The sequence below is a fragment of the Myotis daubentonii genome, chromosome 1 (assembly GCF_963259705.1).
Source record: "Myotis daubentonii chromosome 1, mMyoDau2.1, whole genome shotgun sequence".
Taxonomy (NCBI): domain Eukaryota; kingdom Metazoa; phylum Chordata; class Mammalia; order Chiroptera; family Vespertilionidae; genus Myotis; species Myotis daubentonii.
The window spans coordinates 12,267,165-12,282,468 of record NC_081840.1 but is presented as its reverse complement, the minus strand read 5'-3'; positions in this window follow the sequence as shown (position 1 = coordinate 12,282,468).

Below are 15,304 nucleotides of genomic sequence, written 5' to 3'. Positions count from 1 at the left end.
GAGGGATGTCCCACTGCCTCTCGCAATGTGGGACTGCTGGCCCCTAACCCCACTGCCTGCCTGCCTGATCGCCCCTAACCACCTCTTCCTGCCTGATCGCCCCTAACCACCTCTGCCTGCCTGATCACCCCTAACCGCCTCTTCCTGCCTGATTGCCCCTAACCGCCTCAGCCTCGCACCCAGTTCCCAGGCTTCCCTCCTCCGGCCGGCCAAAGGAACCTGGGGACCAGGCTTCCCGCCCTCTGGCTGGCTACAGGCACCCAGAACCATGGGCAGGCAGCTTCTCCCGGGCTGCAACCGCTGGCACCCGGGACTGTGGACGGGCGGCTTCTCCCAGACCCAGCTTTGTCAGGAAGGATGTCCGGAAGATGTCTGGTCTAATTAGCATATTACCATTTTATTAGTATAGATATACGTATACGAGAGATTTATTTTAAGAAATTGGCTCATGTGATTGTAGAGGCTGGGAATCCCACAATGTGCAGGGTAGGCCGGCAGGCTGAAGAAGCAGGGAAAAGTGGCGATTTCAGTTAGAAGGCAATGCTGGCAGAATTCCCCTTTTGGTGTTAAGGTCAGTCTTTTCTCTTAAAGGCTTCAACTGATTGGATGAGGCCCACTCACATTATTATTTACTCAAATTCTACTGATTTAGATGTTAATCTACTCTAAAAAATACTTCCACAGAAACATCTAGAATAGCCAAGATAACACATAAAATTTACCATCACATAGGGCCTATAGTGTTAAGGTCATTTAGTAAAGTTCATGTAACAAATACGTGGTGGAGCTGGGATTCAAACTCTTACTTAAATTGCCTAGATCACAGGTCCAGGAATCAGTTAAATTTTTGGAAAGAGCTAGGTAATATTCAAGCCAGAACTTTTAAGGCAAAGCTGAGAGTCAGAAATGGAAAAACTAGTTACAACTGCCAAATCCAAATGGTGAGGCCAAGAGTCGGCAGCCAAGCAGAAACAAAATCAATGTGGGAACAGGTGTTGAACAGGAAGAGGCTTTGCAATGCCTAATCAATTTTGGGGGCAGTTGAATGCATGAATGCATTGGTGTATTAGTCTGAATTATGGAAAATATGGGTTTCAAGGCAGGCTGACTAGAGTCTGGCCAACCAACAAACAGACTGTTGTGAAAAGCCAGGCCATTAATAATGGGAGTCCAAGCAAAGGATAATAAAAAATGGCTAATACAGATGTGAAACAAGTCAAGTTCAAGTTCATATAGCCAGCAAATGGCAGCACTCTTGCCTGTATTCTGCAATTACATTTAATTAGTTAACAGTGGTCAGGTTCTCAGAATTGCTGGACATGGGAAAATAAGGAAAGAAATAGAAAAGACACTAAGTCCTTCCAGAGAAAACTCAAGGAAGATACTCAATGAGAGATACGAAGCAATAGTTATAGTGTCATGCTGATAAATTTATAGATTTACAAAATCCTGAAAATATATATGAGAGAAAAAAAGTCACATTAAAAAATTAACCTATCTTGTGCTAGGAAACAAAATATTCTAAATAGATAAAATGAAAGAATGAGTAAAAGAAAATTAAATGTAACTTTATTGATTAGCAAGACACTGTGCTCTTAAAATATGTAATCTAATTTAATGGACTAGATATTATTGAAAACAATTGTTGTATCCTTTTTACTTCAAGAAGATTAAGTAGATTGTCTATGGCTGGTAATAATAGATATGGCATATGAACCCAGAAATGGTTGTTTTCATAAGCCGTGTTATTTTCACTTCATAGGACCACTCTCTGAAAGATGAACATGCCAGACACATTGGTTGTCTACTGAATATTAGAGGTGGGAAGATGTCAATCCATTAACAATTTTTTTCATATAATAAACTCTGTTAAAGGCACAGAGAACATTAAAAGATGTCAAAGCCACCTGCTTCCAGGACATTAGACTTACAGACATAACATTGCACAAGTGATTCCAGAACCTAGAACATGTATCCACCATCCACACTACACCATAGAAAACATGGAATAGTTTGAGTTATTCTACCAGTGAAGAAATTGAAACTGTCCCAGGAATCTCCCCTCACTCTGCCCTCATTATTTCCTGTCACAGATGCTTCTTTGGCAAAAGTCCAACTGGATGTCTTTCTGGTTGTAGGCCAGATGTCTCAGGTATGGCGGGTGCAAATGGCAGTGTTGTATTCAATGGGTGATTACTGTCCCTTCTAGTTTCTGATTAAGCAGGCAGGATCAGAGAGCAATTTCCCATTGAATCTTATTGAGTCAGAACACAAATACCATCCACTGTGTGTATTGTTCATATTCAAAGTCAGTTGTAAGAGCCCAGGTAAAAAGTTCAATAAATTTAAAGAAATTGTAATTGTTCATATAAACTTTAAACATTCCAGTTGTCTCTATATTTTTCTATCAACATATAAACAACATGATGAAAGCAATAAAACTGATTATTTTACAAACTATAATATAGCAATATAGTTAAAGAATTTACAAAAAGTATTTAAATGTCCAAGTTAACCAATACGGAGCTGTTACTGAAAATCATCATGTATTCAAACACTCCTTAAAAATTTATGTAAAGACTTAATATAGATTTTTACTTAAATTTTTATATAATTTTCATGTCTGCATTGCCTGATTTTGTCATAAAATATTCTATGGTATCTATAGATACTATAGTGAAGAGAAGAAAATTCGCAATGTGAATTGATTCTTTTTCTTCTTAAATCTTTAGAAAAAGAATAGAAAAACACATGTGATAGTGACACAATCACACGTCCAAAATCAGAGTCTGAAACATTATTCAGAAAATACTTTTGAAGCACCTATTATGTACTAGACTCTGGGGATTCAAAATAATCAAGATATAACTTTTACTCTTTTCTAATTTATCTATAAATTCAATAAAATTAATTTTAAATCTCAATAATAAAAAAAAAGATATAACTCTTACAGTGCCATACGGCAAACTTAGGAGGGAGGGAAAAAATAATTAAGTAGTTTTATCAAAGTAACCAGGACAATAACCATAAATAGATAACTAGGTAAATGGATGGATGATAGATAATAGATGGTATGATGGACTGAATTTTGTAGCCCTAACATTTATATGTTGAAGTCCTAACCCCCAATGTGACTATATTTAGTGATAGGGCCTTTAAGAAGATAAGTAAGTTTACATGAGTCATAAGAGTGGGGTCCTACTTTGATAAGACTGGTATGTCTTTTTTTTGATATATTTCTTTATTGATTTCAGAGAGGAAGGGAGAAGGAGAGAGAGAGATAGAAACATCAATGATGAGAGAGAATCACTGACTGGCTGCCTCCTGCACACCCCCCACTGGGAATCGAGCTTGCAACCCAGGCATGTGCCCTTGGCTAGAGTCGAACCCGGGACCCTTCAGTCCACAGGCTGACACTCTATCCACTGAGCCAAGCCGGCAAAGGCAAGACTGGTATGTCTTTAAAAAAGAAAAAGAGATACCAGAACTCTCTCTCTCTCTCTCTCTCTCTCTCTCTCTCTAAAGGCCATGTGAAGGCATGGGGAGGTGGCTGCCTGTAAGCCAAGAAGAGTCCTCACAATGCATCAACCCTACTAGTACCTTGATCTTAGACTTCTTCCCTCCATAACTGTGAAAAAAATGAATGTCTGTTGTTTAAGCCACACAGTCTATGATACCTTGTTATGGCAGCCAAGCAACACAAAGACAGGTGGATATATGGATAGATAGATAGCAATATTGAATCAGAGGATGAGTTATCTAAATCTCTCATTAGATGAGAAAACTTCAAAAACAGGTTCAATTATTCTTACTCTTGATTTGCTTAAGTTATAAATGCAATACACACATAAAAATCACAGCAATGCAGAGGCATATAAAATTTAAAAACATGAAAGTGTTCTACTTGAGTCCAACTCTTCAAATCAGGCTCTCTTAAAGAGCTCAATGTGAATATTTCCAGACCATGGGAGGTAGAGCAGATAGAGCAAAGCCAAGGATATATGCAAAAGCTAAGAGGAATGAAGCAGAATCTCTCACTAAAGGAACTTCAAGTAGGTTTGTATGGCTACAGTGGGTGTGTATCAAGCCATTAAGTTATTCATGAAATGGCAGGCACCACATCATGAAGGTATTATATGAAGAACTGGGGCAGAGATAGAAATGCATGGTCCATGGTGGGGGTGCAATTTGTAAACATAAGAAAAGATCCTCAACTTCACTCAAAATAAGAGACATGAAAATTAAAACTACTGTGATAGCATTACTCATCTTTCTTATTGACAAAAATCCAAACATTTTACAAAATACTCTTCTGATGAGGCAGTGCGAATGTATCACTCTTGCACATTGCTGCTGGGACTGTGAAATGGTACAACCTCAGAGAAGGGACTTTGACCACATCTAGCAAAAATTATGTAGATAATTACCCTTTGACCTAATATTTCTTCTTCTGGGAAGAAGAAATAGAAAAATACATAAAAACAAAGAATTCACTGTGGTAATTTTGTAACAGAAATATACTAAAACAACCTAAATTTCTACCACAGATCCTCTCTGATGCGCTCACGTCCTTTGGAGAGTGTCTGGGTGTTCTGGGTGCTGAGAGTGGGCGCCTGTGAGATGATAGTGAGAGGGTGGAGTGGTGATGCCCTGTTCCCACGGAGGCCAGTGCAGCTACGAGATCACCTCTGGGGGGTTAATGCAGGTGCTGAGGCAGGAGCAGGTGCAGACAGACACACCTGGTGGGCGCGGGCGGCCCTCGCTGAGGTGCCTTAGGTCAGTGTTCAAGACCAAGAACCCAGAGGCGGAGAGGAATTCCATCCTCTCAGTGAAACAGTGGGATAGTCGGGGTGACTGTAGAGGAGGAATGTGCACTTTGGGTGCCAGCACCCATGAGCGAAGGCTGCCCTGACTGAGCCTCGCTTGCTTGGGGCCTAGCGCACTCCTGCTTGGCAGCAGGTGACAGGACGTGCTATTCTGAATTAATGAGAGAAAACGTTGATTCTCCTGCTGCCCACAAAGGTGGAAAGTGAAGTGGGGAGACATGTGGGGAGTGAGTGAGGTTCCCTGTCTGGGGGTTCCAAATCTGCTGTTGGTTTCTTTCTCCGCTGACTAGAGATATACAGGGTGTCCCCCCAAAATGTATACACACTTTGAATACCTACTAATTCTAATGGTTTTAAGCATAAACAAGAAACAACAATGGAGCTGTTAGCTGTTAAAAGTGTGGGCACAAACAGGTAGTTGGACATTCCCTGAGGGGTCTCAGATTGGAGAGGGTGAAGGCCAGACTGAGGGGCCCCTTCCCCCGCCTCCCACCCCAGTGCACGAATTTCGTGCACCGGGCTACTAGTTTATCCTATAAAGGAGTTTAGAATATAAAAAAATATACATACTTACTCATGTTAAAAAAAAAAGTGAAAAAATAAACCAAAAATATTTTAAATGGCTACCAACTGGTGAGACTGGGAAATAGTTTGAAAGGACAGGAATAGGAGTTAGGATCTTTTGCATATAATTTTTGTAATGACTTTTGAACTGCATGACTATTTTATATTTATAAAATAAATTAACAGCAAACAATAAATTATAAATGAAAATTGGAAGACAACTGAAATGAAATAACTTCACTATATATAAAGGTATTTGTTATAACCATGTAAAATGGAACTATTCCAAATCACTTTAAACCCAATAATTAGAATAAACATCATAATGGCATAGACCCAAAGGAAAAACAAAGTGCAGAACCAAACAAAGGAAACAAACAAACATAAACCTTCATACCTTTTTTTAATAATCATCTAATCAGCGTGTCAATGGTGCAGCTCATAGTGTCATTCTTGTCATGTGACATGTGTATTGGGGAATGAAATAAATGAATAATTATTTTAGTTCCTTTGACGACTGTGATTTTTGGCATGAGAGATAGAACATATGGAAAGACTGCTGAGGTCAAGTAAAAACCGTATTGAATTGAAAGCGTTCATATAAAATTAATACTGTATAAATGTTCCCTTTTAAAAATATGCACTTTGTAGAACTATCCACTAAAAAGAGATTAATAGCAATTAGTAGCCCAGTAGCAAGGAAACCTTTTAAATTCTTATTATAACCTTTAATGAGTATATCTCATTAAAAGGATCTAAGGCTCACTGGAGAAACACCTAAATCTAGGTCTCAGACAGAAAGAGGCAAACTATTCTGATAGCAAGGATGCTAGTAAAGACTATGAGGTCATGGCAAATGACTCAGGAGCCAACTGAAGAAAAGTCCTATGAGCCCCAGATGGGATAATGTGAATATCAGTTTAGGTAACTGCACTGGATTGAAATACATCAAATAATCTTATCTATTAAGTCTGTGAGTTCATAATCTTACAAAAAAATTGCATTGCTTACCTTGAAACACAAATCCTCATTGTTTACAGTTAGAGTTTTCTAGGTCACAAACTCATCAGTTGTAAAACTGCTAAATAAAAGGAAGTATTCAAACATTTATAAATATAGAGGCATTTGTGTTGTCTCCCTTTACTATATCTTACTCTGTTGTCAAGAAATTCATGATTGGTAATTTCTCTATTTAAAGTAGTCATAAAAATAAATAAAGAACTAGTACAATTAGAAAAAAATAGAGTTTTATTCAAAAATAAAGGGGATTTAAAAAGTATTCTGTCAACACTAAATTGTACTTTTAAGTTCTCATCTTTCTCCCAAACTTATCAATTGTTGCAGGTCATTACCACTTACATTTCATTCTTATACCTTATTTGTAAGGTTCCTAAAGCAAACCCATGTTTAATCCTTGCATCTTCCTTCTCTTGACTTGTTTTTATTTTGGGATAACATACTTCCACCATTTTAAAGATTTGAAAACATTGCTACCCTTTACTCATTATTTTCCGTGATCTTCTGTTGCAAAATAACTACCAAGTCCTATCAATTTTACCACAGCAATATCTTCAAAACATATCACCTCTTCCCCATTCCCTTTCTCAGATCCACATTTAGACCAGGTAATCTGGGCCCCATTCTTGTGTTCCCACATCACAGGGGCATCTACTCCTGTCTTCCTCTGGACACATGTGTCCCAAAAGATGGAATGACCAAGGGATTTTGCCCACCTGAAGCAAAATGCCATTCTAGATTGCAATATAGATACCCATGACCCAGGTGATCTGTCTCCAAAAATTAACAAACTCTTGCCTGGACTGCATGGCTCAGTGATTGAGCATCAAAGTGTAAACTAGGAGGTCACAGCTTGATTCCCAGTCAGTGCACATGCTCAGGTTGTGGGGCATGCAGGAGGCAGCCAATTGATGGTTCTCTCATCATTGATGTTTCTATCTCTCTCTCTCCCTCTCTGAAATCATTTTTTTAATTAACAAACTCATATTTCCTATATCCAGAGACCATTAAAAAGAAAAGAATGTAATATAAAATCCAACTGTTCAACCTTTAGTTCAAATCATTCTAAAATCTCAGGAATTTGGAGAAATGGAAGAAAGGAAAGAGAGATGGCATTTTATAGCTCATTTCAGAGGCCAGCAACAGGCATGACATTTATCTTTCATAACAAGGTGTCCTGGGTGAAAGTCAACTAGGCAATACTTTTGAAGTTCTCTCTTAGTGGCTATGACACTTTTTTTAAGCTTAAAAAAAAAACAGATAAGGGAGGGAAGGAAGCCAAAATCTTCAGGGAATAGAACATGGGCAGTGACAAAAGTAAACAGAGGAGAGCAGCTGCCTCTAGTTAATCTCTGAGCCACAGATAACACAGAACAAACTGCTTTTCAAAATTTTGTTTTCAGCTGGATGACAAATGAAGTTTGTTCTCTTTCATTTCAGGATTTTTCATATCTAAAAAATGGCCTTGCCATAAAAATTACTGCTGAAATGGAGAAGTTAATATCAGCCTGACCATGAGATAATAGGCCTATTTAAAATGTTATTTATCAACATAAATGATCTTGCATATTTGACACTGTTATATGAGAAAAAGGGTAGAGTAACAGACCCATGCTTTTATAATGCAGTGCCCTGTATCTAATGATTTTTGGAAAAATAATTTTGCATTCCCAACAATTTTATGAGGCAGCTAATAATTTCAAATGATGAATGGTTATTTTTTTTTTAACAGACTGACTTTGTGTGGTTAATGGCCTCTCCGAGCTAATGAGAAAATGCCACTCCTACAATTTAAGGGAGTATTGCTCTCTGAGTGATGATAGATCCTAAAGATCTTATCCTTTTGCCCAATGATTTGTAAGTAAATCTAAGATGGATTTCCATGCATATTGCTTTGCTTTTTTGCATACATTGTATAATGGCATCTTTAAATATTAAGAATGCTGACAGAGGACCATCTGAATGGATTTCTCTTTTTGTTGAATTGGTGTTGATGATATTTTACTTTCTGATTTTTCAATCTGTTAAAACTTGTTGGTGATAACTTTAAAGCAGAAAATATAGCAATTAAAACAAACAATACTGTTTCTCGTAGAACGGCTCCTCTTGAGTGAGACCAATTTCCCACACACACTCCTTGGTGAAGTGTATAGTCTTTTTTGGTTTTCATATTGGACAGGGGGTGCTACTGACATCTAGTGGGTAGAGGCCAGGGGTATTGCTAAATATCCTAAACGCGCAGGCCAGACTCCAGCAGTTAACCATCTAGTCTGAAATGTCAATAGTGCCAACCAAGTGTTTCCCAAAAGTGTAATTTAAAGTCTCTTCTAAATGAAAATTGTTGACTCCCTTTCCTCACCTATATCCGGCCCAATTCTTTATTCTTTATGAAACATTAGCAATCCTGATTACACCTGTCAGGATGTGCACCCTCCCACCCGCTCCCAGACAGTTCCTTTCTGCCCCTCTGCTAGTGTGCTGCTCTCTTGCTGGTTTCTGGCAATATTTACAATTGAAAGCATGTTATTGAAGAGCTTGCCCACCATGTTCATGCGATGGCCAGCAGATAGACTATTTCAGCATCTGGACAGCCACCCGGCATTTAGGGAATGTGGGAGGTGCAGGATAATTTAATGAGGTTCCTTTTCATTGACCTAACGTACTGAGAAGATGAATACATGAGAGAAGCACAGAATGGAAAAATTAAAAATGCCACGTTTTAGAATTGGTTTCATGGCTTTCAACCAATATTATCTGCCTTGTAATAGTGATCATATGGGAAAACGAGAAGTAATTTCCAGCTCGTTTCTCAAGTTTATTGGTTCTATCTGAATAAAGAAAATACTATTTTATGGAATCTAATAACAAAATGGCAGTCACTTTTAAGACCTAAAAGTATGATTTCAGTGATTGGCTCAAAGAGTTGGTAAATGTGCCTTTTTATGCTGGCTGACACCTCTGAGCAGAATTCCAGCACAGTACCATTCAGTCAGAGATTTGGCAGGTTGCTATCATCCAGAGACCTTTTTATAAGAGCAAAAGTGAGCAGCATAATGTAAAACCTGCCACATTATTGGATCACATAGAGGTGCCCAGTGGTCTGAAGCTTTATGAGGTGAAGTTCACTTCCAAGTTTAGATAGCTGCCACCCTGAGAGGAATGGAACAACATCATGTAGCTTCTTGCAAATTGAGAAGGACCCATTCTTATTGAGTAGGCAATTACATGTAAAGGATTGTCCTGTTCTCAGAATAGGGTACCCTGAAGAGGTTGTCTGTATAGTAAATGAAGAAAACAAATTGCTGTAGTATCACTGGTAGTGTGGATATTCATGGGCATTTTCCTTTCAGAAAACTATACTCATATTTTAAGAGTTAATGGACGAGAAGGGAAGTCAATGGATAGGATAGGCTATTCTTTGGAAGGGAGAAATTGTTGCTTCATTTCAAAGATACTAGGAGTCTAGATTATATATCCTACCACTGGATAAAAATTTAAGGTATTTAGCTCTGAAGTGAGTTAGGTAGCTGACTTTACTTAGTATATCATTTAAAATACCATGGCTCCATTTTAGAGGGGTTGAAAACATTTTTTTTTTCTAATACCTTGTTGTGCATGGTCTGGGTTGATTCTGAGGAACAGTTTCCTAAGACGTGCAAGTCTATTTTTTTCTGAGAATAAAATTTAAATTCTTAATAAAAATGCAAAGAGAGCCTGGCCAGCATGGCTCAGTGGTTGAGCATCGACCTATGAACTAGGAGGTCACATGGTACGAATCCCAGTCAGGGCACATACCCGGGTGTGGGCTCGACCCCCAGTGTGAGGCATGCAGGAGGCAGCCAATCAATGATTCTCTCTCATCATTGATGTTTCTGTCTCTCTCTCCCACTCCCTTCCTCTCTAAAATCAATAAAAAATATTTTTTTAAAATGCAAAGAGACATGACAATGAAAGAAAGATAATATTAACATTAGGGATCAACCTAAAGAGTAATTAATTAGAACCATGTTAGGAGAAGTTATTCCCAAAACTTCCCTAAACATAATATCCATCATTTAATGACACAGGTAAAACAGAAACACCATTACATTTTTGTTGTTGTTATATAATAAGGAGATAGTGTTGAGCAGTACTATATGGTACAAACTTGTTCAAATCACTTCTAGAAAATGAAGAGAACCTCTTCCTTAGGTGTAGATATTTCTAAGATGAATGATGATTCTTTGAAATTGCATTTCTTTTTCTTTTTTAATCCTCACGCAAGGATATATTTTTATTGATTTTAGAAAAAGAGATAGAGAAAGAGAGAACCATCTATATGAAGAGAAACATCGATTGGTTGCCTCCTATATGTGCCCTAACAGGGGATCAAACTCACAACTTAGGTAAGTGCCCTGACTGGGAATCAAACATGCAACCTTTTGGTGTATAGGACGATGATGCTCCACTCAATTGAGCCACCTGGCCGGGGCTCAGAAATTACATTTCTTATTAAAGCCTGTATGTTGCCTTCACTTCTGAAAACGTAAGATTCTAGTTGTCATCATTCAAATTTTCCTCATTCATTTGTTAATAACCTTGTATCTTGCAAAAATAAGGATAGTAGTTACATCTGAGAAAAAGGAAAGGAGATAAAACCATGAGAGCACAGAGTTTCAATGTTATTGATAACATTCATCTTGTGAAGTTGAACGAATTAATTTCATTATGTTTTCATAAGTTACTTGTTAAGGTAAATGCATTAATTATAGTAAATATCCTATCTAATAAAGAGGGAATATGCTAATTGACCCTCATGCCATTGCAAATATAGTGGTGCCCACAGCCAATAAGGAGGGAATATGCTAATTGACGGCCCCACCCTCAAAGATGGCAGTGCCCACAGCCAATAAGGAGAGAATATGCTAATTGACTGCCACATCCTCAAAGATGGTAGTGCCCAGTCCCCTCAGTCGGCCTGAGGTGCAGGCAAGCCTCAGATGTTGGCTCCCCAGCTGTCCAGGGCCACCGGAGGCTCAGGCAACCAGGGCTGGCCGAGGCTTGCGCTGCCGGCAGTGGCAGCAGCAGAGGTGTGATGAGGCATCACCTTCCTCTGATCACCGAGTCGCCTCCCGCCCTGAGGGCTTCCAGACTGTGAGGGGGGCAGGCCTGGCCGAGGGACGCCCCCTCCAGTGCATGAATTTTCATACACCAGGCCTCTAGTTATATAATAAATGCTATTAAACACTGATAAAAACTCTTAGGGGTTTTTAAATGCAAGACATAGTTTAGAATATGGTAGCTGTGTTGCCTCTACTTATCTTGATATTACAGTAACTGTGGGAAAAGAAATGTAAAACAATGAGCAAAAGTGGAAGGGAAATAATGAGGTTCATGAAGAAGTCTATCTACAAATTATCTTGAGGCCCCACAGTGTGAAATGCTATATACAAACGAAAGTAAAATGAAACAGTTTCATTTATTTATTTCTGCTAAAATTTTATTGTTGTTTGAAATATTCAAATAATAAAATGCATATGGGAAGCAAGTTTAAGTAGTAGCAGCAACATATGCTTGAGAGACATAGTTAGTTATAACTGACTAGGAACTTAATAAACAGGTAATATGTCATTACAGAAGGAAAAATAGCTGAATAAAATCAAAGGGAAAAATAAAAGGAGAGAATGACATAAAAACAAAGAAAAGCAATATAAGTCCCCATTCTGGCTCATGCTGAGAAACTCTCTGGGGCCCATTATGAGACAAGTCATAGTGCCAAGGATAAGACAGGAATTTATATTTTGTTAACCAAATTATAACATCATTTTAATTTAAATGCAGAGTATGGCAAAAGTAGGTTTACAGTTGTTCATATGGGAAATAATACAACTAATAAATAGTAATCTATACTAATGAAAGGGTAATATGCTAATTAGACTGGACATCCTTCTGGACAAAGCCACGGTGGCAGGGGCTGAGGCACAGGTGGCTAGGGGCAATCAGGCCAGCAGGGAAGAGCAGTTAAGGACGACCAGGCCAACAGGGGAGAGCAGTTAGGAGGATCAGGACAGCAGGGAAGAGCAGTTAGGGGCAATCAGGCCAGCAGGGGAGCAGTTAGGGGCATCAGGTAGGCAGGCAGAGGCAGGCAGGGATGATCAGGCAGGCAGGCAGAGTGGTTACAGGTGATCAGGCAGGCAGGCAGGCAGGTGAGTGGTTAGGAGCCAGTGGTCCTGGATTGTGAGAGGGATGTCCAAATGCTGGTTTAGGCCCAATTGGAGAGGGTGCCCGCTGGGCTGAGGGACCCCTTCCCGCATGCATGAATTCCGTGCACTGGGCCTCTAGTATAAGAATAAACTGTGCTTTATGTACTCACAACTGTAAACCTACTTTGCCCCACCCTGTATTTCTATTGCAAATCTTCTACAATCTGAAAAATCATGGAATTAAAAATCTCTAGAATGAGAAGGCCTTTAATATGATCTAATCAAAATGTTGTTTTATTTCATATGAAGACATGACCCTGGAATTTGGTTAACTCTACTTTTCCCACCATCAATTCATGAAGTGACTCATCTGAATTCAGAGTTAGATATTTTTTTCTATAAATAGACCTGAGATTTAGGATTCACATGTGAAAAGTAAGGCAATAATGGTACCAAGTAATCTACCAATGCTTGGGACAAATTAGTAAAGAATTTGATGTAGTTGGCATCTAAGGATATTTATTTTATTTTAATCACAGGTTGACATTAATAAGAAAAATAAAGAATGGTATTTTTGCCTGTATGTATAAATGCTCTAGGCACTGGTATCCTAATATGAATAATTGTTAAATACTTTTCCGGGTTTGGGAGTTTGATGTGGCTGAATGGAAATGCACTGAGATGAAACTGGATTACAATGATCGTCAGGGGACATTCCCTTTGCCATTGTACAAATGAGCCAAACACCAGAAAATATCTCAAGTACTTCTGCTTATAATGGTGTTGGCATTTAAAACAAGATTAGTTGGATCATCTATGCTATCTTAACAATGGTCCAGTTCCACACTTGGTAGTAATTCATGCATTTCAGTATAGAAAAATTAAACGTGTTGTTTGTTCAGAAATAAATAACATGTAAGCTTTATTTTGCTCTGAAATGAACACTATAATACATAATTCTAAGTGAAGTTTATCTTTTTTTCAGTAATACACTCTGAATTTCCTGGGTACATTAAGTAGAGGGACTCTACTACAAAGCCAACATTACATGTATTACAATAAAATACATTATAAGAGACTGAGATGAAGAAACATGGACTTCTACCAGATTAGAGAGCTAACACAATTTAAACAAAAACAGCTCCAATGCTAAGTTTTGCAAAAGAAAATAAAGACAGTCAGTTACTCTGCAACTAATCCAGGTATAAATCCAGTCTTTGACTCCAAACTTGGGCAAGGACTTATGGCTCATAACTAAACCCACATCCATAGTCCCCAAGCTAGCTCATTCTGAGAAATCTCTGGGGCCCACCAGATCTACCAGATAAGGATCTCTAGGGAAAAAATTATCAAATCTATATTTTTAAAAGAGCTCTCCTAATGCTTTTGATGACACAGTATGCTTGGGGACTACTTATCTGCATAAAACTTACTTTTAACCAAAATAAAATTTTGAAGAACTGATACACAAATCCAATATTTTTGATATGATGGAAGCTATATTCGGTAAAAGAACCTCAGTATGTAAGGGTAAATTATTTAATAATGTATTCTCCCATGAAAATCATTGGGTTGATAGCCCTGGGTTTTTGTATAGGAGAAAAGGTTTTCTTATAATAGAGTCTTATTGAACTGCATCGTAACACCTAGAGAATCTCTTACATTTTAGTGAAGAAGGATCACAACATATTAAATCTGCACTAATAAAAGGCAAACATGCAAATTGACCGTACCTTTGCTACACCTTAAGTCACACACACCAGCCAATCAGAGAGACTATATGCAAATTAACCCAACCAAGATGGCAGCCAGCAGCCATGGAGCTGGAGCAAGCAGGAGGCTTGGTTGCCCCAGTGATGGAGGAAACCAAGCTTCCCGCCTGCCGCAGCCAGCTATGAGCTCCACTCAAGCCACCAAAGTTTTAATTGTAGAAGGTAAATAAACCCCAGATACCTGCTTTCAGCCGGCCATGGCCATGGAGCTGGAGTGAGCAGGAGACTTTCCCTCCTGCCAGCCCTGGCTGGCTCTGAGCTCCTCTCAAGGCTACAAAGTTTCAATTATAGAAGGTAAATAAATCCCAGAATAAAAAAAAATAGAAAAAGAAGAAAAGGAGAGGCTGGGAGCTTCTGTCACCGGGGGGGCTTGGCCAGCTTGGAAACGGCCTTCTCCCAGACTGGCCAGGCACCCCAGTAGGACACGCACACTGATCCGGAACACCCTTCAAGGCAAACCAGACGGCCCCCACCCATGCACCAGGCCTCTATCCTATATAATAAAAGAGTAATATGCAAACTGACCCAAACAGCAGAACGGCTGGGAATAACTGGTCACTATGACACACACTGACCACCAGGGGGAAGACGCTCAATGCAGGAGCTTCCCCCTGGTGGTCAGTGCACTCCCACGGGGGGAGCTCTGCTCAGCCATAAGCCAGGCTGATGGCTGCCAGTATAGCAGTGGTGGTGGGAGCCTCTCCCGCCTCCTCAGCAGCACTATGGATGTCAGACTGTAGCTTTGGCCTGCTCCCCACTGGCAAGTGGACATCCCCCGAGGGTTCCCGGGCTGCCAGAGGGGTGTCTGACTGCCAGCTTAGGCCCAATCCCTCGGGGAGAGGGCCTAAGCCAGCAGGTGGTCATCCCCCGAGGGGTCCCAGACTGCGAGTGGGCACAGGCCGGGCTGAGAGACCCTCCCCTACGAGTGCACAAATTTGTGTGC